This window comes from Dermacentor variabilis, chromosome 11, assembly GCF_050947875.1.
Source record: "Dermacentor variabilis isolate Ectoservices chromosome 11, ASM5094787v1, whole genome shotgun sequence".
Classification (NCBI taxonomy): Eukaryota; Metazoa; Arthropoda; class Arachnida; order Ixodida; family Ixodidae; genus Dermacentor; species Dermacentor variabilis.
Window position 1 is genome coordinate 1,866,643 of NC_134578.1, and position 23,474 is coordinate 1,890,116.

Here is a 23,474-nt window from a genome sequence, read left to right on the forward strand (position 1 = left end):
AGGTGGAGACTTGCAGAATACTCCCTCGATGAGAGAACGCCGAGGTTTCATAATCGTAAACTGTACCGTGTGCAATGCGTTTTGAAGCGTACCTCACTAACTTTCCAGGGGCTAGCTAGGTCTGCTTGTACCTATCCGTTTTCTCGCCTGCGTGGGTCAGTCTATGGTGGAATGGGTAGCGCGTCGGGCCGCTATTCATCGGGAACTGGTGTCATCCTGAGTATACGTTCCAAGTGAAACCAGTTTGTGAACTCCCCAGCTACCATTTGTAGATTGCATGGTGGCGTAAGTGCTTAGTTAAAGTGACTGACAACTGGCCAGAATGTGTTGCGAGAGGCTGATAGAAATGAAATGATCATGATTTATATTGATCCAGCACGCTGTTCGCGATTTAAAGGCCAACTGCAACGAAATTTTCAACCACCTAAAAAGCCCAGTTTCAGATCATTTAGACATTCAGCAGCCTCTGTGCAAAATCTTACGCTTGAAATGCAGGTCAGTTCGTCACAAAGAGCCCGCAAAAATATGTGTTTTTCATGCCGAAACTGAAAAAAAAAGAACGCCACCATTCTCGCCAGGCGAAAGTGACGTACAGTAAAGAATGTGGCGAAACTGCGCCCGTGCTGTCTGCCCGGTGTTTATCACTGGGTAAATCCCAACGGTTAATTAAAGCCTTTCTCAATTATTGGCTGCGTCTTTGTGCTTCTTAAAGGGACACTAAAGGCAAATATTAAGTCAAGCTAGAGTGACAAATAAGTGGTCGAGAATCTCTAAGGCGTCAATATTATCGCGAACAGAGCCTTAATAATTGAGAAATTGAGGTAAATGCAGGACATGTTTAGAGATTTCCAGGAACATTCAAGTACTTGCCCGATGACGAAAACGTTCCTCAGTTAAATTCTGTCACTGGCACTCAACCACTCGTTGCAAAAAAACATCCTCGTATTGAAGTATAAGACGAAATAAAGTGCTACGTGTACAGTTCCATTTCATTTTTAGAAAGAAGAACTCATTGAAATTTCCTTTGACAACGACACGGGTGGTCGAACGGTTTCGCTCGACTCTGCACCGCCCACGCTTTCGCGTTTCATTAGTTTCGTTATCGCGTGGTGCAGCACAGGTTTTGCTGGCTTGCGAAGCTCGCACAAACTGCAAACAGCAGAGAATTCAACTTCCGTGTGACTTTTCGAGATGCCCGAACGGTCTACGCCACTTGACCGAAAAGCAGCTGCAGCGGCGAATCCACCGCTCTGGATGGATGGATGTTGTGCGCATCCCCTTTGGAACGGGGCGGTGGGTTGCCCCACCATGCTCTTGATATTATACTTCCTAATATCCTACCTAGGTTTAAAAGAAAGATACGCACGATGAATTCCCATAACCAAACTTTCTGACACCCTATTGCGAACTTTATTTTTCTTCGTCTCCGCTTATGTCGTTTCCCTACTTTCCTTCCACCAATCTTCCAAACGCCTCTTACTAATCTCTATTGCGGGCATGTTTACTTTCCCCCTGCTCTCGCTGAACCCAAAGGCCTCAAAGAGTCCACTGGTGCCTAAGTCGACCGCTGGGCAGATTTCTTCACATTCTAAGGAAACATGCTCCATCGCTTCCCTAGCTTTACCGCAGCAAGCACATGCTTCTTCTTCCTTCTTATATCTCGCTTTATAGGTGCGTGTTCTAAGCCATGCTGATCTCGCTTCCAAAAGTCCTTTGAGTTATCATAAACTGTTTCTTTCCTGGTTTCGTTTTTTTCCCCTCTTAAGCAGTTACTCATGGCAGGTTTCTTTTCCATTGCCGCCACCCATGAGATTATTTCACCCACTCTAAATTTACGCTTGACGTTCCTTGTTGCTGTGTTGCTCACCCTACAGGCCGCATACTTGCTGGTAAGTTTCCTAGTTCTTTTCCTCTACTGTGAATCAATGTTTCTTTTTTTGTGCAAATACCGTAACACTCTCCTAGCCCATTTACATTATTCCATATTTCTCAGTCGTTCTTCATAATCACATTTAGTGTGAGCTTCCCTCAAGTCAAAAATTGTCCAGCCCATATCACCCTGCACAGCTTCATTTGAGGTGTTGCCGTCAGCGCTGTCACGATTGGCGTGTAACACGCCGTGCAATAAGGGTGCTCAAAGATCATGCCTAATCGAAACGGAGGATGGATACTTAATTTACTATGGTTGCCTCAAGTGGTTGCCGGTCTGGCAGGCACCCCACAGTATTATACGGCACTTTGTGTGTGTGCGACTCTGTAGGGGAGCATCCTTTCCGCGAACCAAACAGGAACCGCGGGTTGCCGCCAGAGGAGGCGAGCACGTGCAACGTCGCCTAGGAGAAAAGATCAGCCGCCCATCCCCGACCAGACTCAGTGCATGTCACGTGACGTTGACGTGAGCAAGATCCCGCCTATGATTTTAGCGGGCCTATTTATTTTATTTATCTGTACATACTGCCGCCCCTATATGGGGCTATTGCAGGAGTGGGTTAGACAAAAAAAGTCATACAAAAAAACAAGTAAACAATAACATATTAAAAATTCACAAAAAATAAGGCAGATGACACAAATGGAACTCAAAATAACAGCAACACCGAGAGTCAGTACAAAAACGAGAATGAGTAAATATACTGTAAAAACAAGAAAATACATAAAATCAGGTGTGGTTAACTTTTAACAAGAAATCGTTTAATGGCAGTGACCTAATTGTTCCGGGAATTAAGTTCCAGAATTCAATAGTACGTGGCAAAAAGCTGTATTTAAATTTATTAGATCAAGCAAAGTAAGGCTTAATATTAAGGATATGGTGACTCCTACTTGACCGAGGAATGTCTGAAGGAATATATATGGGATGCGAGACACGATAAGAAAAATTGACGATGCCATGCAGAAACTTCAATGACTCAATGTGACGGCGTATGGATAAAGGGGTCAGGTTCAAAGAAGATAAGGCACGAGAGGGTGAAAAATAGTGATCATAGCGACGATGTATGAACCTAATAGATTTTCGTTGTATACTCTCAATGGAGTTAATGTCGCACTGCTTATGAGGGTTCCAGACAGGAGAAGCATAATCTAGGATTGGGCGAATTAAAGTTTTATACATTAGTAACTTAGATTCCTTTGGAGAATTGTTAAAATTGCGCCTCAAATACCCGAGCTTCCGTAGTGCTTTAGTGCAAATGAAATTAATGTGTTTTGACCAGGACATGTTAGTGGTAAATATGACGCCAAGATACTTGTATTCTGAGACCCTGTGCAAGGATAAGTCGTTGAAAGTGTAATTGGTCAATGAAGGAGAGGCACTATTAGAAAATGACATTATCACAGTTTTAGTAAAATTAATTTTCATTTGCCAAGTGTTGCACCAAGTACAGAAGCTGACAAATGAGGAATTTAGTTCAAGATGATCTTCTGGTGTGTTAATCACGCGATACAAAACACAGTCGTCCGCATAAAGGCGTATGTGTGAAGTGACGTTTCGAGGTAAGTCATTAATGTATAGTAGAAATAGTAAAGGACCAAGAACCGACCCTTGGGGTACATTAGATGACACGTCAACAGAAGAAGAATTAGTTGAATTATAACATACCTATTGTGACCGATGAGAAAGGAAACTGGCAATCCAACTAACCAAGTGAGAATTTTTCAAGATCATGTTAAGCTTTATTAAGAGATTAGAATGCAGTACAGTATCGAAAGCCCTGGAAAAATCTATAAATATAGCATCGATCTGGGTGCCGATATCAAGCGGCCCGGCAATGTATAATTCATTCATTCTCTTCTACAACCTTCGCCAACCATTGAATAAACAGCGCAAGCTTCGCAGTAGAAATCGTCTCGTCCCTGCCTCGTCGCCATGGTATACCGGACGCCTGCAGCCTGCCGACAACGCCACGCTACCCAATAGTAACGCCGGTCGAGGTTCGAGTACGCAGTAGTGCCCAATGCGAGGCGTCCCACCGGTGTTTGGTTGCGATCGAATGCTGATTGTACCCCTGATTTCAAGCAAGCAACCGCATTTCCAAACGTAAGTCGTGGAACCATTACACCTTTCCACATACCACGGAGCACCTCGTACTTATTGTATCCCCATAGCGCTCTGTGCTTCACTATGGCTGCATTTCTGTTCTCTTTTACTGTCATTGTTTCTTCCTGTGTTTCCATATATCTATTGCCGTCGTTTTTCCATATAACAAGATTAAAATTAAATTATGGGGTTTTACGTGCCAAAACCACTTTCTGATTATGAGGCACGCCGTAGTGGAGGACTCCGGAAATCTTGACCACCTCGGGTTCTTTAACGTGCACCTAAATCTAAGTACACGGGTGTTTTCGCATTTCGCCCCCATCGAAATGCGGCCGCCGTGGCCGGGATTCGATCCCGCGACCTCGTGCTCAGCAGCCCAACACCGTAGCCACTGAGCAACCATGGCGGGTATATACCAAGATATTTACATTCTTTTACCCGAGGTATTTCCTGGCCCTGTACTGCCACTATCTGTTGACTGTTTTCACTGAATACCATGACACCTCATTTTCTAACGCTAAATTTCAGAGCTAAACTCTCGCCTTCTTGTCCACAAATATTAGCCAGAGGTTGCGAATTACTTTCCTTCATGGCTAGCAACACAATGTCTTCCGCATAAAATAAACGTGGAAGTTGCTGCTCTCCTACTGTACCCACCTGTTTGTATGAAAGATTAAACCCGATATTACTTCCTTTTAGCACCCTCTCCATCCTCACCACGTACAGCATAGACAGCACTGGGGATAAAAGGCACCCCTGCCTGTCACTTGTTGATATGAACTTTCTCTTCGCTCCTTATCCCTTCCCATTCAACGCAAACGGTATTTTCTAGGTAAATCTCTCTCAAAAGCTGTAGACAATCGCCGCCTAAGCCTTCCCTTTCCAGAATATCCCACAAAATGTTGCGGTTTACGTTGTCATACGCTCCTGTAATGTCTAAAAAGGCCACGTATAACGGTCTGATTTCTGCTCTTGATATTTCAGTACAGTTAGTAAGAACAAATAAGTTATCATCCAAACGCCTACGTATTCTGAAGCCACTCGAAAGTTCTCCCAAAATGCCATTATACTCTGCCCATGCATGCAGCTTTAATTTGATTGCCAGCATTGCTAACCTGTATATTACCGATGTAATGGTCAACGGTCTATACGAGTGAATTCTATCTTTCTCCCCCTTGCCTTTATAAATTAAAATTATTCTACTTTGTCGCCAACTGTCTGGTATTCTTCTATCTTTTAAAGTTTTCCCCACTGCTTTCACCAGAGCTTCCATACTTTTTGGGTCCTAGTTCATTGATCAGCCTAACGGGAACCTCGTCTAGCCCTGTGGCTGTGCGCTTAAGAATTTTCTCTTCGGCTTTCTTCCGGTTGAAATTTGTCAGCACCAGTTCCTTTTCCATCTGGTTCTCTCTCATGCTCTTTTTTTCTTCAAATACAACCTTGTCATTGCCTTGGAAAGATTCAGCTGTTATTTTTCTGATGTAATTTAACGCCGCTTCCCTTTCCAGTTTGTTTCCATCTTCGTCTAGGATATGTTGTTGTATTGTTGTTGACTTCCTGCCTAATCCTTTTACGTGGTTCCAAAACATTCTAGGTGCGGCCTTCTTTTTCTCGCGTATTTCTGACAACCAGCGTTCGCTTTCACCTTTTATCTTTGCTTGCACCAGTATTTGAACCACAGACTTTTTCACCCGGTATATTTCCCATTTACTGGCCACTTCTTCATCCTGCGGCAAATGCGCCTTCTTTTCCTGTCTGTGCTCTCGGGATGCTTTCTGTCGTTCGGCGATCGCTTCTCGTATCTTCCTGTTCCACTAGGTTTTCGGTTTGCTTTCTCCTTTCCAATGAACATGTTCTTTCCCTTTCCGTATTTCTGTAGTTATTGCACTTAGAAGCTCACTATATTCCCACTCTTGGCCATATGCAAAGTTCTTTCTCGACTCTTGTGACTATATTTGTTATTTGTTCAGCGTTCAAACTTGGTTTAAGGCTAGTAGCGCCGCTCAGGACGAGCAAAAAAGGAAAGAGGTAGGGGTAATCAAAGGGAGCGGAAAACAGGGTGAAACAGAGTGAAAACCCTGTTTTCCGCTCCCTTTGATTACCCCTACCTCTTTCCTTTTTTGCTCGTCCTGAGCAGCGCTACTAGCCTTAAACAGTTATGACATACCAACTCGCCCAAACTGCCACGCTTTTGACCTTCAAACTTGGACTAGCCATTTTGCATTCCTTGCTCTCTTTCCCAAGTACATATCACATTTTCAAGATGATGCGTTTACGTTCACTCCCTATGCTGCTACACCCTTCCTCGTCAATGACCATTTCTCTCAACTTATCATTAATTCCTTCTGCCATTAGACAGTAACCAATGGTCAAGTGCCGGTTTCCCACTTCTCACGTGACCTACCCTTCACGCTTTGGCACTGTATTCACGATAACGAGGTTATGTTGTTCACAAAGATCTAGCACTAACTTCCCGTTATTGTCGGTATAGCCATCTAGATCTTGTATGTGGGCATTAATGTCACCTAATAGGATAATTTTAAGTTAAGTTATGGGGTCTTACGTGCCAAAACCACTTTCTGATTATGAGGCACGCCGTAGTGGAGGACTCCGGAAATTTCAACCACCTGGGGTTCTTTAACGTGCACCTAAATCTAAGTGCACGGGCGTTTTCGCCTTTCGCCCCCATCGAAATGCGGCCGCCATGGCCGGGATTCGATCCCGCGCCCTCGTGCTCAGCAGCCCAACACCATAGTCACTGAGCAACCACGGCGGGTTAAGATAATTTCGGCATCATTCCCGAAACCCTTAATATCAGCACTTATGCATTCCACAAACTCTTGATTCTTCTCTGTGCAATTATATCCGGTCCACAAATACGTTACGCGCAGCCAAGTTTTTTTTTTTTTTTTTTTTTTTTGCTCATTGTACCGATAACCAAAGATGCTCATGACATTTTGAATTTACTCTTTTCCATTTGGCTCCCTCATGGACGAGCATTCCGACTCCCCCATCCTTTCTTTCCGACTTAGTTCTGTTGCACCCTTCTCAAACACAATTCTCAATCACTGGCGGCTTTCGAGTCTCTAAGGTGTGTTTCTGTAACCGCATACACCCCTCTTTGTTCTCTATTTAACTGCTCCTCAATCTCTGCCCACTTTTCCTATCTTCTGCCACCCTGCATGTTTATGTAGCCTATTGCATGGCGAGCTCTGTTTCTCGTTTTTCTCCTTTTTTCTGTTATTGACGGCGATGCTATTCTGAAGTTCCCCTAGGAGACCTTCATTACTACTTACTCTGGCCTCCTGAGCGTCCGTGGGCCCCCTAAAAAAGCCTCAGCGCGACCAGCAAGTCGCTAGCCCATTTCTAGTCCAAGCCTGTAATTGATGTGGAGCCCGTCTCGCTCAAAACCACCATACCTTCTGACTTCCATGTTTACTTCGAGAACCTCGAAACCTTTCTCTCGGCTCATTTTCTATATCGCTTCATTAACAACCACCACGGCTTTTTGTACGTGACTGTCACGTACAGGCACTTCCGGCACCGTGCACACCACGATTTGCACCTGAGGGGACAGCCCGCGCAAGTCGACCACTCCCTTCGCCAAGCGCTGGGCTAGTCCTGTCCCTTTCCTGTTTAGGACGTCATTTAGCCCACCTGCTACTCTGACAAGCATGCGCACGTGGACATTTCCCGCGAGTTTTGCTTTTGCTCGTTCCATGAGAGAACCCAGTGTCAGCCTTGGAAATGTCCCTACCGCCACTCTTTTATCGCCTTTCACCCTTTCCACAATTCATTTTGAGCATCTAGCCAGGTTTGAGTCGCCGGCGATAATCACCATTTCACTCTCTCCTACCTCTCCCTGCTTCCCTTTGTCCTTTTCAGCGTGGTTCATACTCGACAAGTGGCACTGACCCCCGCGCTCCTGCTTTTTGCGTGTGGCGGCCTCAAGGTAGGTGCCGCTCTTTCCAGTTAACCCTTCACCACGTTTCACGCATTCCACGTACTTTACTCACACTCCCTCTCCTGTCATGTCGGGGGATTGCGTTCCATTGTCATGACCATTCTCGTTCACAATGACGGCCCTGTTCAGCTTTTCCTCGGCTGCTTGAAATGTTTTTTCCGCTACCTTCCGTTCATCACGCTCCATATTTAGCTCATTTACCATATTTAGCTCATTTGCTCTTCGACCTATTTGACAAGCTCATACTGGAAAGCCTCCATTTTCTTCAGCCTAGCATCGACATCACAGTGTGCGCCGATTTACTCGATTCCCTCTCCATTCTCATCCGTCCCCTCGTCTGCATTGAGGGACCCCCGCACACTGCACGCTTTCCCAGCTTGCCATGTATTGCAAGGCTTTTTCTAATGCAAATAATATAATACTATAATAATCCAGAGCACGTGCCTTCTAGCAAAAATCGATACGCACAGTATCCAAATCCTTTCAATGCCGCAAAGTGATTCTCAGCAATCTTTCAAAAGCACTCGATGCCGCACAGACTTAAGGTATGCCACGTTTTCGCAAGTGTTCAACCACGCGTCCACGCTCTCACTTTTCTACCAACGCAATATTCCCGATAATAAAGCACACACAGTAAAACCACTAATAGCTATTAGTCTTGCTGCTTCCAAGCTACTATTTAAAGGCTATAAAGACTTAACGTCCCACTCGGTTGCACGTGTTGAAGCACGTGGCGCGAGCTCACTAACATCTGCATAATGGTATATCACGAACATTCATCACTAAATTTCACAAAAAAAAAACGAGTTCAGGAAACACGTCAAAGACAAACAGAAATCTATCATACCAATTTACGCAAACAAGAACAATGTTCAGAGAAATCCACCTAAGGCAGAAAAAACAATTTTAATTGCTGTTGATGTATTTCTTAGCTGCATAGCGTGTCTGTGACAAAAATTCAATAATTATGGTAATTTTCTTTTCATCATTTGCTGTCCATAGGTAGTTCTACATGTATCTACGATCCAAATTTCCCTACTACGTGTATCATATAAAGGAGTTTCCTTTGGCAAAGAAGCTAAAGCTGAGAGAAAGTTTATGTTTTCTTTTACATCGTTCTTATACGTTAAACACAGGCGGTATGGATACATCTGAGTAATTTTCATAATTTCCGACTTTTCAAACAAAGGCAGAGATGGGTGATCTCGAGGAACACCGAGAACATGTCGCAACATTCTTTTCTGCATTGTAAGAATATTACGTAAATTTGTAACAGTTGTAGTTCCCCAAGCTAAATGTGCATAACTAATAAGAGAGTGAAATAATGTAAAGAATAACCTTGACGTGCACAGGCAGCATCTCTTCATTAATGTGCGTAACTCCTACGACACTTCAAATCTTAGAAACAACACGTTCCACGTGGTCTTCCCACGTTAAGCTCTCATTGAACACAACGCCAAGAGTTTTGAATGCGCGGAGTATTTCTATTTTTGAATCACCTAACAAAAGATCTGTATTAGGAAGGAACAGCGCCAACTAAGACGATCACGAGAGGGAGAACGTCACAGGACAAGCGTGACATACACCATCTAGCCCAAATGAATGTTGTCTTGAAAAAGATATGTATTTATAAAAACGTTCTTATTCATCCGACAGAAAAGTATGGCTTTCGTCTTGGCCTTGTTTATTTTTAATGTATTAGCACTTGACCACTCATGCAAACGCGATAGAGAGCTATTTGCTTCAGAAATTAAGTCATTCGGACATGCAACTGAGAAAAGCAGAGTCATGTCATCGGCATAAATGATATGTTTAATGTTCCGATTAATACATATAATGTCATTCAAATAGATATTAAATAAAAGTGGTCCAAGGATACTTCCCTGAGGTACTCCTGATGTTATTGTTTTCTTTTGTGTGTGTGTGTGTGAAGAGAAGCCATTGAGGTAGACATACTGTTGTCGATTTTCTAAATAAGATGCTAATAGTGCTAGTGCATTACCACGGATTCTATAAGTATCTAATTTTTTGAGTAAGATCTAATGAAGAAAATCAGACGCTTTTGTGAAGTCTACAAAGACACCCAAGGCTACTTCTTTTTTCAAAGGCGTTTAAAATAAATTCTTTCTGTTCCAGTAAGGCCTGTTCCGTCGACCTGTGTTTACGGAAGCCAAATTGTGACTGGGAGAGTATACAATATTTATCGCAGAAATTTATTATTTTGGCGTAAATTACTTTTTCCAGCCCTTTAGAGAAAATAGGGAGTATGGACACGGGTCTGTAATTTCCAATGTCATTCTTATCGCCTTTTTTATACAGCACTGTCACCCTAGCAACCTGCAATCGCTTTGGAAACACTCCCTGTAAAAAACACAGATTAAATATGTGCGTTAGGCACGGTGAACATAGTTCAGTTACATGCTTAACAGGTGCAACTTTTATATCGCCTGCGTCGCTGCTTTTACTGTCATTTAGTCCTCGGAACGCCGAAATAACATCAGGCTCCATTGCAGGACTAAAAGAAGGGATTCCCGGTTTTTAGTAACCGAGTGCCCCTGCAGTCGGACGTTCTACTTTAAGTTCAACAAGGCATTCGTTAAATTCATCCGCTATACGAGCGCCTGTGATCTCTTCATTGTTACGCTCAATCTTTGTAACAAAGCTAAAGTTTCTGTGGCGATTTAGAACTGCATTTAGTTTTTCCCATATTTTTTTCGTCTTTCCTGCAGAACTCTGAAAGAAATTGCAAATTTAATCATTTCTGGCAGCTATAATCTCCTTTGTTAATTTATTGCGGAACACTTTAAATGTTTTTAATATATCTGGGTCGCGTGTCGCCATGAATTTTGCATACAGTTTATTTCTAATGTCAATCTGTCTGAGTTCTTTTGTAGTACATGGCTTACGTATCTTCTTTTGCTTTGAAAAGATTTTTTGGGGAAAACATTTAATATAAATATCTAGAAACAGACTCAAAAGTATATTAAATGCACTTTTAGCATCTGTCTCGTTCAGCACAGTTCGCCAATCTACACAAGAAATTTGTAATTTGAAAATGTCCATATTCGTTAATGAAAAGTTTTGAAAGTATTGCTGCGTGGGTTTCGTTTTACGCATATGTTTATCTAAGCACATATATATACCGAAGTGATCACTTATATGTGTGTACATTATTTCAGCCTTCATATTAGGTGCATGCAAGTTGGTTATAAACATATCAAGCAGCGAAGAAGATGTGGGAGTAATTCTAGTAGGCTTATTAATGACATTCATACATTCATAGGCTTTAATTAGTTGTGCAAATTCCCGTTTTGCGGGCAGATCTCCAAGCATATTAATGTTAAAATCTCCGCCGATGATCACAGATAGCTTATTTTCATTTGAACAAGTCAACAAGGAATCTAGAAATACCAAAAAGTTTTTCACATTCCCGCTCGGAGGCCGGTATACTACGCTTACTAGTGTTTTGTCGACCGCCAAACACAGGATTTCATAGTCTTCATGCACGCAAAATAAATTCGCCCCTTGCTCGCAGACAAGATGTTTCTTCACCATCAAGCCTCGTCCGCGAGCGGTAGTTCGGTTCAACAAATAAGTGTTGTAAGAGGGTAAGCATAATGCATTAGCTTATTCTATGTACCACGTCTCCGTAAACATAATGATGTCAAAAGCGAAATCAAGGTTGCTGAACAACATTTCGAACTGAGCGGACTTGTATTTAGCTGATTGGGCATTGAGGTGAAACAGCTTAAGTGAATTGGCATATTCCAGACCTAAAACATCTTTAAACATCTTTGAATTTCGAAAAAGGTATTCGGACCGTTCGGGTGCAATTTTCTCGTAAACTAAGTATTTTCTTGGCACGATACAAGCGTTGCGAAGTTTATGGAATGGTATTTAAACAGTTCCCTTCAACTGAGTATTTGCTTTTAGTGTCCCTTTAACGCTATCGCGTTAAAACTTGCTTGTTACACCCCACTCCTTTATAGGCGATTTGTGAATTTGCTGAACGTCAAGGCAAGCCACGCTATTCCTTACGGAAAAGAACCATCTCACGCTATACATATATGAGGAGGTTGTGGGTCCGGCTCCAATCGGCGGCAAGTTATCTTTCCTCCCACTTCTGTTTCCCTTTTCTTCATTATTTTCTACATTTCCATTTCGACCACAACTAACTTCCCCTATGCTTTCCTTGGCTTCATTGTCTGTTGGCTTTATATTGTCATGATATACGGGGTGTCCCAGCTATGTCCACCCGGCTAAATGCTATTGTTCGTTTGTACGCGGAACGTTTGGGAGCGCTGAAATCACGGTGCGCAGGCGGGCATGTCACGTATTTTTTTTTTCGCGGGCATTTCCAGTGAGCGGAAAAACACTAATGCCTAATAAATAGAAAGTTAGAAACTGTTTAATTGGATGTTTTGCAAAGCGCTCTACGACTTTCTAATTGGAATGTATTGCCTAATTTCGCTGCTTCAGAAGTTGGTTAGTTAACCTTGACTACTTATGCAATTAAGCAAAATGCAAGAAATAGTGGGACTTATTCCATGTAATAGTCAGCAGCATGCATTTGGTCGCGTCGTCTTAGAGTGCATAGGCATATTTTTAAACTCTGGCTAAAGTTAGCTGGGACACCCTTTATATATAAAGATGAGAAGCACAACTTCGCGGTTATCTTTGGTTTATTTGCCCGACAGTTTCGGGCAAACAGTGTCGCGAAAATTTAATGTAGCTCTTTTTCAAGGGCTACATTAATTTCTCGCGGTACAGTTTCTTGATATATGTAGGTAAAAAATAAAAATGAATAGAGGAAAAAAATGAAAGTGTGGTAGAGAGCAAGGGGGGCTAAAGAGCTTGGTTAACAGAGGAGGTATTCACTGCGCATTAGCGGAGCCACGTTGCTCACAATTGGCAGTGTCGTTAACACGATCCCCAAGACGAGTGCCATAGGTTCAGGAAGTGAGTGGCGCAAGAAATTCGGTACGCGTGCTGCTAGACGATGTCGTGAAAGCCATTATGTGGTGTTCTGACCAAACAAAGGCGTTGCAAAATTAGAAGAATGTGTAAGAACATTTCAGAAATAAATAATTATAACAATAAAAAGAAAAATGCAGAGGGAATGGACGAGGCAGGGAGCGGTGTCAACAACGGGGGGGTACTTGGAACAGATCGTGAAAGAGAAACAATGTAGTCAGAGAGAATGACTATATATGTAATTGGCAAAATAAAAATGAAAAGAAACACAAGGTACAGTAGTTTGGACCGGAACATTGCGGTGAAACCCGGCCTGTCCGCTCCCCCAGATGAGTATAGTGGATATTTTTTCAGCATCGGCCATGTATTCATGCAGTTTGCATACGCGATGATTCAGTTATTACTTAATTACTGTAACGTATAAACGAAGAAACGAAAGGTTTTCCATGTGTTCATTTATGCCGCGTGTGATTGTTCTATATCTGTGAATAAAATATGACTCTCTTCCCGTTCACGAGCACAGTAGAAGCCTAACTGGAGAAGGGTGACACGTATTTTGACAAATGAATGCTCTGGCAGAGTTAGATGTTTTGAAAATGGAAGATTTGGTAGCGTGCGGTCGTAAGTACTGTGGTTATATATATATATATATATATATATATCTATATATATATATATATATATATATATATATATATATATATATATATATAGTTGAAGAAACGAAGGAGCACACGCACACTTACGAAAATTCCATTTTTGATGTTGTAACGTTCCGGCCGTGCCACGGCCCGAACGTTACAACATTAAAAATGGAATTTTCGTAAGTGTGCTCCTTCGTTTCTTCAACTATCTATGCACCGGACCTACAGAACTTTCCCTTGAGATATATATATATATATATATATATATATATATATATATATATATATATGTATGTATATCGTCCGCACGAGACCACCGCCAGGCTCCTTACGGGATGTGGAGAGCTTCGCGGCCGGAACGAAGCCCCCCCTCTCCGCCGGCCAGGCGTGGAAAACGCGCTTTCCGATCGCTCAAGGTTGCGTAGGAATGGTATAGTTCTAGCGTCTAGGAAAAGTTTTAACAGGTGCGAGGACGGCACGCATAGCGTGGGAAGCTAGCCGCCGGAATAGCTATCTTCGAGAGCTATTCTATATTATATTATATTATACTTCGAGAGCTATGACTGATGCTCTATCACGGTTGCGCTTTAAAACCACGGCGCTGCAAGTTTGCTTTCCTTTCCTTCCCTCTTCTCCGCCCTTAAACTGACTCTCTTAACTACTACACGCAGAGACAAAGAAACAGCACGCGCATGCGATCGCATAGGTGAGATGAATACATATATATAGAAAAGCATCAGTCATAGCTCTCGAAGTATAATATAATATAATATAGAATAGCTCTCGAAGATAGTTATTCCGGCGGCTAGCTTCCCACGCTATGCGTGCCGTCCTCGCACCTGTTAAAACTTTTCCTAGACGCTAGAACTATACCATTCCTACGCAACCTTGAGCGATCGGAAAGCGCGTTTTCCACGCCTGGCCGGCGGAGAGGGGGGGCTTCGTTCCGGCCGCGAAGCTCTCCACATCCCCGTAAGGAGCCTGGCGGTGGTCTCGTGCGGACGATGCCCTCTCGGTGAGCGCATATTTCCCCCCTCATCTTTTAAGAGATTCAATACATACAAGCATTTGTCTCGCAAACCAGATTTATTTCAAGGGAATTTTCCACGTCTCAATTATTTCTCTCGTCGTATTCGAGTGCTCATTGCCGTGTTATAGTTTGTTAACGAAGCTTCCCCTCAAGTCTAAATATTGTAAGGCAGTTTGTCGTGTGCGTATCATGGCCACGCATGCTTATATCGCCTTTCCGTTTCTCTACCACGGTTGCGCCTTAAAACCACGGCGCTGCAAGTTTGCTTTCTTTTCCTTCCCTCTTCTCCGCCCTTAAACTGGCTCTCTTAACTACTACACGCAGAGGCAAGAAACAACGCGCGCTTTAGATACTATAGATGAGATGAATATTTACAATTATTATTAGGGTTATAATTATATTCAAGTGCTGATTGCCGTGTTATAGTTTGTTAACGAAACTACCCCTCAATTCTAAATACCTTAAGGCAGTTTGTCGTGTGCGTATCATGGCCACGCATGCTTATATCGCCTTTCCGTTTCTCTATCACGGTTGCGCTTTAAAACCACGGCGCTGCAAGTTTGCTTTCCTTTCCTTCCCTCTTCTCCGCCCTTAAACTGACTCTCTTAACTACTACACGCAGAGACAAAGAAACAGCACGCGCATGCGATCGCATAGGTGAGATGAATACATATATATAGAAAAGCATCAGTCATAGCTCTCGAAGTATAATATAATATAATATAGAATAGCTCTCGAAGATAGCTATTCCGGCGGCTAGCTTCCCACGCTATGCGTGCCGTCCTCGCACCTGTTAAAACTTTTCCTAGACGCTAGAACTATACCATTCCTACGCAACCTTGAGCGATCGGAAAGCGCGTTTTCCACGCCTGGCCGGCGGAGAGGGGGGGCTTCGTTCCGGCCGCGAAGCTCTCCACATCCCCGTAAGGAGCCTGGCGGTGGTCTCGTGCGGACGATGCCCTCTCGGTGAGCGCATATTTCCCCCCTCATCTTTTAAGAGATTCAATACATACAAGCATTTGTCTCGCAAACCAGATTTATTTCAAGGGAATTTTCCACGTCTCAATTATTTCTCTCGTCGTATTCGAGTGCTCATTGCCGTGTTATAGTTTGTTAACGAAGCTTCCCCTCAAGTCTAAATATTGTAAGGCAGTTTGTCGTGTGCGTATCATGGCCACGCATGCTTATATCGCCTTTCCGTTTCTCTACCACGGTTGCGCCTTAAAACCACGGCGCTGCAAGTTTGCTTTCTTTTCCTTCCCTCTTCTCCGCCCTTAAACTGGCTCTCTTAACTACTACACGCAGAGGCAAGAAACAACGCGCGCTTTAGATACTATAGATGAGATGAATATTTACAATTATTATTAGGGTTATAATTATATTCAAGTGCTGATTGCCGTGTTATAGTTTGTTAACGAAACTACCCCTCAATTCTAAATACCTTAAGGCAGTTTTCCTAGTCTCTAAAGCCGCTCGAGTTCACGCTACTCCTCTGGCGGCCATTTTTCCAAGAAATTATGCCTTCCAACCACTCAGAATCGACTGTCGCGGACAACACCAGCCCCTTTCCACATAAGTATGAGGCTCGGAGCAGGAGCTATAGCGCTTGAAATTAACCGCTGGCTTGACGAACCAACCGACTGAGCTACCTTTCCGGGCAACATTGAAGGATCACGAGTTCAAATCACATGTTATGATCCTTTTTTTTTTTAAAGGTATTTTCCTTCCTTTTATCACAGTACGGAAACCCTCCTAAAAAAAAAAATTCTATATCCTCAATTATGTGTGGCCACACATGTGCAGGTCATAAATACCAGGTTCTCTAGCCGAGTGCCATCCATGCGGTATAACCGAGCTCAGATTGGTCCACCTTGACTGATCAAATAGGGCGCCACTGTAGGTTAAATGAGGCGTACAACTCCTGCGGGACCCGCCGTGGTTGCTCAGTGGTCATGGTGTTAGACTGCTGAGCACGAGGTCGCGGGATCGGACCCCGGCCACGGCGGCCGCATTTCGATGGGGGCGAAATGCGAAAACACCCGTGTACTTAGAATTAGGTGCACGTTAAAGAACCCCAGGTGGTCGAAATTTTCGGAGTCCTCCACTACGGCGTGCATAATCAGAAAGTGGTTTTTGTCACGCGAAACACCATAATTCAAATTTTAATTTAACTCCTGCGGGGACGGTAGAGTATCCGTCTCCAGTGCAAGGGGACCGTGATTCAAATCCCGGTGCCGCGCAATTCTCCTCCGGGAAATACAAAAAAAAAGAAAAAAGAAACCGTGTGTTGAGAAATTGCACAAACAGGCCCGGAGTGCGGCCTGATCCCGGTGACCAGAACCGGTAACGCACTCTCTCACCAGAGCAGGATTGGCCACCCTGGTGCAGTACTTGGCCACAACCTCCTATATGAATACAACAATCAAACCCCGGCCCTCAGTCCCCAGCAGCCGCGAAGCAACTGACCACGGCGGCGGTCAGATCTGTAACGCTGCAGAGGGTGCTAAGAATACCTGGCTCCGGACAGGCCGCCATTGGAATCTGAACCTGGCAACGTTTAACGTTAGAACGCTATCTAGTGAGGCGAGTCTAGCAGTATTATTGGAGGAATTAGAGGGTAGTAAATGGGATATAATAGGGCTCAGTGAGGTTAGGAGGACAAAAGAAGCATATACAGTGCTAAAAAGCGGGCATGTACTGTGTTACCGGGGCTTAGCGGAGAGGCGAGAACTAGGAGTCGGATTCCTGATTAATAAGGAAATAGCTGGTAACATACAGGAATTCTATAGCATTAACGAGAGGGTGGCAGGTCTTGTTGTGAAACTTAATAAGAGGTACAAATTGAAGGTGGTACAAGTCTATGCCCCTACATGCAGTCATGATGACCAGGAAGTCGAAAGCTTTTATGAAGACGTGGAATCGGCGATGGGTAAAGTCAAAACAAAATACACTATACTGATGGGCGACTTCAATGCCAGGGTAGGCAAGAAGCAGGCTGGAGACAAGTCAGTGGGGGAATATGGCATAGGCTCTAGGAATAGCAGAGGAGAATTATTAGTAGAGTTTGCAGAACAGAATAATATGCGGATAATGAACACCTTTTTCCGCAAGCGGGTTAGTCGAAAGTGGACGTGGAGGAGCCCGAATGGTGAGACTAGAAATGAAATCGACTTCACACTCTGCGCGAACCCTGGCATCATACAAGATGTAGACGTACTCGGCAAGGTACGCTGCAGTGACCATAGGATGGTAAGAACTCGAATTAGCCTAGACTTGAGGAGGGAACGGAAGAAACTGGTACACAAGAAGCCAATCAATGAATTAGCGGTAAGAGGGAAACTAGAGGAATTCCGGATCAAGCTACAGAACAGGTATTCGGCTTTAACTCAGGAAGAGGACCTTAGTGTTGAAGCAATGAACGACTATCTCATGGGAACCATTAAGGAGTGCGCAATAGAAGTCGGTGGTAACTCCGTTAGACAGGAAACCAGTAAGCTATCGCAGGAGGCGAAAGATCTTATCAAGAAACGCCAATGTATGAAAGCCTCTAACCCTACAGCTAGAATAGAACTGGCAGAACTTTCTAAGTTAATCAACAAGCGTAAGACAGCGGACATCAGGAACTATAATATGGATAGAATTGAACAGGCTCTCAGGAACGGAGGAAGCCTAAAAACAGTGAAGAAGAAACTAGGAATAGGCAAGAATCAGATGTGTGCGTTAAGAGACAAAGCCGGCAATATCGTTACTAATATGGATGAGATAGTTCAAGTGGCTGAGGAGTTCTATAGAGATTTATACAGTACCAGTGGCACCCACGACGATAGTGGAAGAGAGAATAGCCTAGAGGAATTCGAAATCCCACAGGTAACGCCAGAAGAAGTAAAGAAAGCCTTAGGAGCTATGCAAAGGGGGAAGGCAGCCGGGGAGGATCAGGTAACAGCAGATTTGTTGAAGGATGGTGGTCAGATTGTTCTAGAGAAACTGGCCACCCTGTATACGCAATGCCTCATAACCTCGAGCGTACCGGAATCTTGGAAGAACGCTAACATAATCCTAATCCATAAGAAAGGGGACGCCAAAGACTTGAAAAATTATAGACCGATAAGCTTACTGTCCGTTGCCTACAAAGTATTTACTAAGGTAATCGCAAATAGAATCAGGAACACCTTAGACTTCTGTCAACCAAAGGACCAGGCAGGATTCCGTAAAGGCTACTCAACAATAGACCATATTCACACGATCAATCAAGTGATAGAGAAATGTGCAGAATATAACCAACCCTTATATATAGCTTTCATTGATTACGAGAAAGCGTTTGATTCAGTCGAAACCTCAGCAGTCATGGAGGCATTACGGAATCAGGGTGTAGATGAGCCATATGTAAAGATACTGGAAGATATCTATAGCGGCTCCACAGCCACCGTAGTCCTCCACAAAGAAAGCAACAAAATCCCTATAAAGAAAGGCGTCAGACAGGGAGATACGATATCTCCAATGCTATTCACAGCATGTTTACAGGAGGTATTCAGAGGCCTGGAGTGGGAAGAATTGGGGATAAAAGTTGATGGAGAATACCTTAGCAACTTGCGATTCGCTGATGATATTGCCTTGCTTAGTAACTCAGGAGACCAATTGCAATGCATGCTCACTGACCTGGAGAGGCAAAGCAGAAGGGTGGGTCTGAAAATTAATCTGCAGAAAACTAAAGTAATGTTTAACAGGCTCGGAAGAGAACAGCAGTTTACGATAGGTAGCGAAGCACTGGAAGGAGTAAGGGACTACATCTACTTAGGGCAGGTAGTGACCACGGATCCGGATCATGAGACTGAAATAACCAGAAGAATAAGAATGGGCTGGGGTGCGTTTGGGGTTTGGGGTTCTCAAATCATGAACAGCAGGTTGCCACTATCCCTCAAAAGGAAAGTGTATAACAGCTGTGTGTTACCAGTACTCACATATGGGGCAGAAACCTGGAGACTTACGAAAAGGGTTCTGCTGAAATTGAGGACGACGCAACGAGCTATGGAAATAAGAATGATGGGTGTGACGTTAAGGGATAAGAAAAGAGCAGATTGGGTGAGGCAACAAACGCGGGTAAACGACATCTTAGTTGAAATCAAGAAAAAGAAATGGGCATGGGCCGGACATGTAATGAGGAGGGAAGATAACCGATGGTCACTAAGGGTTACGGACTGGATTCCAAGGGAAGGGATGCGTAGCAGGAGGCGGCAGAAAGTTAGGTGGGCGGATGACATTAAGACGTTTGCAGGGACAACATGGCCACAATTAGTACATGACCGGGGTAGTTGGAGAAGTATGGGAGAGGCCTTTGCCCTGCAGTGGGCGTAACTAGGCTGATGATGATGATATATATATATATATATATATATATCCAGTTATAGAAATTGGAGGTCCTGGCAAATGTATATTTATTTAAAGAAATCCCCGAGCAAGAACCAAACAAAGTTACGTTCGCCGTCTCGACCGAAACGTCGCAAATAAATTTATGTTTTTCAACTTCTTAAAATGCACGTTTGTGTGTGTGTGCGGGGGGGGGGGAGAGGGGGGGGCTCGCGCGTGTCCATTTTTTAGCAGCATAACTTATATAAGCTAAACAACGCAGATGCATCAAGCAAGTGGACCGCGTCGCTCACAAACTAATCGACGACTGAAAAAAACGCCGGCCCAGCAAGCTTCGCCGATTCATCGGAGTCATGAGGCAGTTTGTGGCCGAAAACGATAGCGCACGCACTGCAGAGGAAGCAGTGTACGCACGTGTCTCTTGTCGGTATCACTCCTGAACCTCGTGTTATGCTTGCTTTCATGCAAATTTATACTTGTTTACTCAGCTTATGATCTAGGAGTGAGTGCCGGCTTCCAGTTTGTGAGGACAGGAATGCGACAGTCGACATGAGCACAGGAAGTAAATAAAAGAAAAAAGAAAGAAAGATAGGAGAGAATAGCAGTCGCCTTCCACGAGGAGAGCAGAGAGACAACACATAAGAACGTGCAACGTCAAACAAGAGTAATATCTCTAAATGCAAGAGATAAGATAAGGGAATCGGCATGCATTTGGAACTCCTAATCAAGCAGCATCGGTGCAGAGTCCGCAAATCAGGAGCTGGAGATGATCGGCGGCGCACTTTCGAAAAGAGCAGGCCTTGTCACATGGCATACCGAGAGTCGGGGAACATGGTTCGCCACGAGAATGTCCCTTGCGACACGGCAGAGGGAGTGCGATGAGCTTGTGCACACGCGTGGACCGACGCCGTGTCTTTTGAGCGTCGTGACTTCGTGCGTGACTTCAGTCATGAGCGGCCAACGCGATACCCTTCTCATGCGTACAGCGACCGCAGTCTGTCCTGCTTCCCTCGAGTAAAACTGAGGGCAGAGCGGCTGCAGCGAAGATTAAATTTTTTAAAAAAAAAGAGGGGAGGGGGGCACAGAAATAGATGACCAACGTTAAGCGGACACCCCCATTGCGCAATACACACATTGGTTTCAAAGGTAAACATTCGGCAGAAATCTGTCTGGCTGAAAAGAACTCAAAGAATGAAGAAACTACAACCAAAATTTATTTTAAAAGTCCGACGTTTCGGAGTCCGACCGGCATCTTCTTCACGAGTAAGATGGCGTGATGTTATATAAATTTTCGTTGGTGTTTCTTTATTCTTTGGTATATATTGGTTTGTCTCGGTACAAGAGTCAATCGGTCGGCAATAAGTCGTGTTTCTTCGAGCAAAATAAATTTTATTTGTATTGTCAGGACTTAGAATCCTCCAATATTTAGTAAACGGCTGGCTCGCGACAAAAATTTAGGCATGTCACAAGAAGCCAAACTTCATCATCAGACGTCAATTCAATGGTACTTAGAACGGAAGGGCATGAAAGTAGTCTCGGCTTGCGTTATCAAACACGTGTGTATATTTCTAGGCGAAAATATAAATTACAGCCATATTTTGATCAGTGTCTTTCTACAGCGAAGCTAGGTACTGCTCGAATCCGAGATTTCTTCGTGGCGTAACGTGGACAAAAAACTGTCATCATCTATGGCTCATACCCCCAAACGCAATGGCTCACAGCCCCGTAAGGCAGACGCTACAAGTACTTAGCAAAGTGAAGCGAATAGTGCATACATTCTTTCGAATCACGCACGCAATACAGATAGAGCCCGCAGCAGCGAGAGACTTCAGCCTTCGTGCTGCCTGTCGCTTCCACGCGAACGAGGTGGCGAGAACGCGACGCCCACAAATCTATCAGCACACGCCGCACCCTTTCCCAGATCGCTTTCAACATACATGGGGCCACGCTTCTCTCTTCAACGCGAAGCGGCGAGAACACGCGCTATCAGCAGTCGGCACGCTCCGCCTGCATCGCAGAAGATATTGTCCGCGCGGAGCGTAATGGTTCGACGCGGATGGGTCAGGCGAGCCTGTAGCATCTCATAATGATCGGAACGTCATCGGCGCACCTGGCGCCGCCAGCTGCAGTAGTTAGCCTGCTTCGTCAATTCACCTCGCGCCGCCGTCCGCAGCAGTTCGTGTTGCCGCGGTGCTGTCGTTTATACCGGTCGTATCAAGTTCCATAACATTGATAACACCGGGATGCGTGGAGAAGAGCAAATTTATGCATTGTACCCCTTGGTTACGCGTACTGAGACAACTCCCAGAGAAGTTCCTGCGTGAATTTTTTTTTTTTTTCCGGCGGTGAAAGCAAGGAAGACATAGAACATTATTCGCTAAAACATAGCGGGCAAGCAATTATGTGAATTGTTTGAATTGAACGGAATCACGCGAGTTTTAAGCACGTCTCGAGTCGCTCGATGCAGGAATTACGGACGTGAATGCTCTTTCGCACGGCGCTGTCTGCAAACTATAGACCTCTAAGTTAACTTCATTAAAACCCTGAAGTAAATAGAATGTCGTTCCTCGAACTCATTTTCGTACCACGCATATTCCGCATGCCTGTCTATCGACATAGCGTTGAAGACTGAAATTCAAGAGCATTGGCGGGCTGGTTGCAATTGCCTACATAAATAAAACAGCGCGTGCTGACCATGGATTCAACGCTCGGAATTGGCAGAAACTAGGAATTATTTTCACGATCGATGTTGCGTGGACAACGGCAGCCATATTGAAAGATTTCTATTCACTTATATATGCGAGTTTCCACCCCCTCACTATAGACTAAACAGAGCACAAGCAGTTACACTTAGGCAATTACAAACAGAGTCTTATTATTCACCTGCACAAATAAAGGAATGGTATGACATTGCAGACATGAATATTATATGCAAAGCATGCAAAAAGGAGATATGCACGCTTGAACATATGCTCTGGGAGTGTGGGTCGCTCGGCCCTGGCATTTCCCGGAATCGGTTTTTAGGAATGATAAGATCTCCAGATCATATCCCTCAAGTCCTGGCTGTCCAGTACGCCCGTGATAGGGCTAGGAGGCTTGACCTCCCGGTCCCAACATGGGACTAGCCAGGCGGGTGGCAACACCTTGTACAGGACATGAATAAAGTTTTTTCCTCCTCCTCCTCCTCCTCGCTGACATATGATTATGTGAATATATATACCCGTAATGCATATATTGACATGTGCATGCAATGTAATCAATGTAATGACATATACGTAATTCGTGCTGGAAAGTATATCACTGGGGCGATAATTTCTGGAGGTGTCGGTACCCCCTAACCCTCGCCCTGGTAACGGGCCTGGGCAGAAATAACCCACATGGCACTACTCTCCATTACGCTTATGGCTGGCGAAATTGACCAATGATCGCGACTATTATTAGCAGTGCCACCTCTGTGGCCCGTAATTC

At 44.1% G+C, this 23,474-nt stretch overlaps 1 protein-coding gene across 3 annotated transcripts in view; it reads right to left on the reverse strand.

Annotated features, from left to right (window-relative positions):
- LOC142564069 (isobutyryl-CoA dehydrogenase, mitochondrial-like) overlaps positions 1-23,474 on the reverse strand; it is a 139,662-nt gene that overhangs the window by 115,424 nt on the left and 764 nt on the right. The window lies entirely within an intron of this gene.